This window comes from Galeopterus variegatus, unplaced genomic scaffold (genome assembly GCF_000696425.1).
Source record: "Galeopterus variegatus unplaced genomic scaffold, G_variegatus-3.0.2 Scaffold50, whole genome shotgun sequence".
In the NCBI taxonomy this organism is placed as follows: Eukaryota; Metazoa; Chordata; class Mammalia; order Dermoptera; family Cynocephalidae; genus Galeopterus; species Galeopterus variegatus.
Window position 1 is genome coordinate 527,321 of NW_007726161.1, and position 5,460 is coordinate 532,780.

Below are 5,460 nucleotides of genomic sequence, written 5' to 3' on the forward strand. Positions count from 1 at the left end.
TGTCGCGAGGCTTGCGATCCCGTCGCCGGTCCCCCGTCCGGTACGGGGGCAACACTGAGGGTTGGGATCCGTTGCCGGACCCGGAAAAAAAACAAAAAAAAAAAAAAAAAAAAAAAAAAAACTCCTTTAACCTGAGATGATATCCTTTCTCTTACCTGTTTTAAAATGTTCCATCTTTTATAAAATGGTAATTAGACAAGAAGGAGGGTTGTTTTTCATTTTCATGTCCTTATTGGAAAATAAAAAGCTCTTGAAATGTAACTTCTTTATGAAATCCATGCCCAGGAACCACTAGTCTACATCCCTCATTTAGGCATTTATATACTGTCTGATATTGTTATGAAACTGTTTCAAAGACTAGGTACTGTCTCCCCAATTGGAATTTTTAATTTCTTAAGAACAAGGGCTATATATAGCACTTTTTGTTTGGTCTTTGTTTTCTCCACATTAATTAACCCTGGGTTGAATACAAAACAATTACTGTAAACTAAATGCAATTAACAATATTCCTGGCTTTTAAATTTGATGTGAAACTGACCAAATATGTAACTGAAACCAGTGCCTTGTCTCCTCTTCACTTCTCTTCCCTGAACGGATTGTCTGCATCCTTCTGGGTTGTACCCACTTAATGAACAGTCACCTACCATGAATATCTCTGCTCTAATCCCACTCCACTTACCTCTCTTTATGACCTGAAATTTTACCCTTCAGTTACCTTATTATTTCCTTATTTATTTCTCCCTGCTCCAATTGTCTTACTATCCTCTCATCTATTTTTCCATTATATTTCTTTAAAATCCTGATAGTCTCTTTCAAATTGCCTTAGGACTAGTCTCAAAACAAAACTCAATCATCAGTCCTCAAGTTCTTACAGAAAAAAAATTTAGCATATGTTGGAAAATATCTAATTTTATCAAATTATATTAAGAATATTTCATATTGCATTTCAATACAGCTGTGGCAGAAAGCATAAATACTGGTTATTCCTGGTTAAACCTACCAGAGACCATTACTTCGTCACACAAACAGCCTACCTACACTTTTAAGTATCTCCATAGGTATCTTCTATATTTAACCAGTTTCATTACACTTCTGCAATTCTTCCATTTTAAGGACATTTAATGAATCTTTAAGAACAACAAGAAGACAATGTTGACTTCATTTACTCAGAGAGTCATGATCTTAAATGCACACAGTTCATAAAATTATCCCATGTTCTGGTTTGAACAATAAAAGTTCATGAGTAAGCTAGTGGTCAAATCCTACCTTGGCAATGATCTTGGGCAAACTGATCTCACATCTTAAGAACTCAGTTTTTTCATCTATAAAATGGGGATAAGGATAGTATATACCCCAAAGGGTTGTTGGAGGGAGATTAAACAAAGACATAAAAAGCATTTAAGTACAATAGTTGGCACAAAGAAGTCAATAAATACTAGGTTTTATTATTAGTCCTCAATGACTAAGAATCCTTAGAAAAATTTGAACTATAAAACTTAAATGAGCTGCTCATTCACTGGTATTAAATACAAATCACTAAAATGACCTAAATCAGAAAAATACCCCCCAGTAATTAGGAAGACAGTACATTTATTTATTTATTTTTATTTATTTATTTTTTTTTTTTTTGTCTTTTTGTCTTTTTTCCGTGTCCGGCAACGGATCGCAACCCTCAGTGTTGCCCCCATACCGGACCGGGGACCGGCAACGGGATTGCAAGCCTCGGTGTTGGGCAACGGGATTGCAAGCCTCGGTGTTGCTCCCGCGCCTCGCTCAGCCAGTGAGCGGGAGCCGGTCTGTATGTGGGATCCGAACCCTCGGACGGGAGGGCCACCGCGCTTCCCAAGCGGCGCACTATCCAGTGCGCCACCGGGCCGGCCCCAGAAGACAGTACATTTATGATAAAGCTGTTCTAGGGTTTAAAAAGCCAAAAGCCAGGGCCAGCCTGTGGCTCACATGGGAGAGTGTAGTGCTGATAACACCAAGGCCACAGGTTCGGGTCCCTATACAGGGATGGCCGGTTTGCTCACTTGGGAGAGCGTGGCGCTGACAACACCAAGTCAAGGGTTAAGATCCCCTTACCAGTCATCTTTTTAGAAAAATAAAATAAAAATTTAAGATAAAATAAAAATAAAATGCCAAAAGTCAACTTCATTGATCTTGCTCAGCATTCAACTTTTTCAATGAACTTGAAACTGGATAAAACCAGAGAATTTCTTTATGTTTAGAAACGAAAATGCTGACAAAGGTGAACTTTATCCATCTGAACAATTCAGCCACTGCAGAAAGCTTATGTAAATAAAGCCTCAGTAAATGGGTCAGGAAAATACATTTCACCCTTTAGTTATAATTAAGTTCAAATCTGTTCTTATACAGATTTGCCTGTCAATAGACTAAAAATGTTTCTTTAGACAAAAAAAAAGACTACCTTTTTAAAGATTATAAAATGACATTAATATTAATACAAGCTAATGCTTTCATAAAGAGAATTCCATCACAATACAAGTTAAACAAGTTATATTCAAGAAATGATTTTTATTTATAGAGGTCGAAAACGAGTGCTATTATTCAAGGGAGTCATCTTGAGAAGCAAGACCCTCTTCCAACCATGCAGCTGAGGCTCAAAACGCTTTGAATCTCTAATTGTAGGACTGTCAAAGATAAGCCTGATACAAAAAATCCTAATCTCTACCTTTTGGAATTACATGTCATTTGTGACCAAAAACAATGCTGATCACTCCCTTCACTCACCAGATTTGTCTATCTCCAAAAGTTAAACATAAACACCCTAAAAAATGAAGATTTATCAGGATTAAGACTGTGAAATATGTTCTAAAGACAAATTCAAAAGAAGTATACCAAATATTTCAGTTTGGGAATCTCATTAAAATAAATATTTAACTTCCCATTTTGGAAAGTTACGTTGTTGACCATAAAACTACACAGTAACAAAGTTGGAAATCTGTAATACACCTGATCTGTGTAAAGGCAGCAAAATGATACTGAAGTCATGGAAAACAACTAAAATTAGCTAATTTGAACATTTAAACTATCACACTTCCATAACATTTGCTTCCAGAATGCCTCTGAAGGCACAGTATTTAATATGGTGATTTATATCTATTCTTGAAAATTCACATTTGGTTCAGACTGGTTTATTAGGTAAACTGGGATTCTTCAAAAGAACTTTCAACGCTGTTTGCTATTTTTTGGATTTTTATTTTTAAGAGAAGGGTTAGGGGTAAGAGAGGAATTAATCTCAGTTTATGTTTACCATACCTTGTTCTAATCAATTTGACTATAGACTATTTACCAGAGACTTTAAAATTAATTCATGCCAAGATTTCAGCAACTGGCATTCTTAAAAAATCCCAATTCTGACCTTCAACAGCTTTGTGACACTGGACAAGATACTTAGCTTCTCTGTGCCTCAGTTCCTCATCTGTAAAATGGAGCTAAAATAAAAAACCGTATACCTACTCCATGGGTGTGGTGAGGATTAAATGTGATTATGTGCCTTAAATTTGTCAGGCACTCAATCAATATTTGTTGAATTAACTTAGAATAGTGCCTGATGCTATTATAACAAATGTCATAATAACTTGAGATCTGTACCTGGAATAAGCAAAAGTCAATGGCTAACAATATTAATATCACTATCCCAAAACTATAATCAGACTTAATATTTAACTTAAAATAATTTTTGAGAATTATAATGGTTTGAAATATTCTCATATATTATCTCACCAATAGTCACAGTTTCCAGTTGCAGAGTCTTTCTCTAAGAGATGAAGAAAGGCTAGCTAAAGCATTCAGAAATCATCTCTCCTTTGTACCAGTTATAGCCATATAGCCAATGTTTGGGCTACAAAAAAGCCATTGAAGAAAAAGATTTACAATAAAAGAAATCAAACTAGTCACTGAGAAAGTTGTTTACCTTAACCAGAAATTAATAGTTAAAATTCAGCCTTTAAAAATTCTTGTTTCCGGGCCGGCCCGGTGGCACACTCGGTGGAGTGCGGCACTTGGGAGCGCAGCGGCGCTCCCACCAAGGGTTCGGATCCCATATGGAGACCAGTCTGCTCACTGGTTGGGCGCGGTGCGGGCGCGACACTGAGGTTGCGATCCCGTTGCCGGTCATGGTACGGGCACGACACCGAGGGTTGCGATCCCGTTACCAGTCACGAAAAAAGACAAAAAGGAAAAAAAAATTCTTGTTTCCTCTAGTCTGTCAGTATATAAAAAATGGTATCTGACTTTAGACTGTCATACTAAATTTTAAAAATGATTCAATACTACCTTTCAACTTCATGTACCAACATAAAAGCAATTTGTACAGTTTGCTAAGGGGTGGTAGGGGTGTGGAGAATCAGGTTAAATTAAGTGGAAGCATTTTAGATACTTTGCCTAGTGTTTGCATGACTTCTGAAAAGTAAGTGAAAGCAGAAGTAAGTCCTACTCTTTGCTCAAATTATTATCTTCCTACCGGCCTTTCCAGATCCTCACCAGTTGAAGTTCCCTTTCCCCACTACCTGTCATTTTTTAAAACTTTATTATAATTTTTACAGAAAAATCTGCACTGTATTCTACATTATTTCTATGTGTGACTTGTTTCCTTCACTAGATAGTAAGCCTTCAGGTCAGAAAAATGCATCCAAATTCAGTGTATCTGCCACCACATCTAGCATAGAGCCTTACACTTATTTGCTATTCAATAAATATTCAGTAAAATTCAAAAAAAAAATCATAAAAACAGGAAGGTTTTCTGCTATTCTTTGGATAAACAAAGCTTTAAGAGTGAAACTGAAATAATGACTAATATTTACTGACATCCCAGTATTATGACCTAAGTGCTTTTGTATTTTAAATGTTTTGCTTTGTTTGTTTTTTGGGTTTTTGGGGGGCTTTTTTTTGTTTGTTTTCTGTGGGTTTTTTTGGCAGGTGGCTGGTACAAGTATCCGAACTTTTGACCTTGTTGTTATAACACCACATTCTAATCATGTTAAATTATTTAATCCTCACAACCACTCTCACCATTATAGATGAGAAAATTGAGGCTCTCTGAGCTATAGAACTGGAACTTTATAATAGCTTTAATAACTTTATAAGGTAAAGTGCTATTTAACCAAAATAGTCAAAGAATGAGAATGAACCACAAATGGATAACCAAATGTCAAAGAATCAGAACACAATAAACCACATTTAATATAAGCTTTATCTGAATAAAATTTAATAATTCAGAAAAGTACTCCAAGGTTATGAACAATTCTACTGCGAATGTGTAAAGGGTAGGAGATTGAATGTACTAAACTTTGTAATCAACTCTGAAAACTACTTTTTGAAACAAATTCTCCAGTTTATCACTTGTCTCCACACATTTCAAGAAATTTTTTCAACTTATTGAAGTCTACTGGTGGTTTGAAGTGTCAATAAATTAAATGTGTTCTACCTATAGTTTTT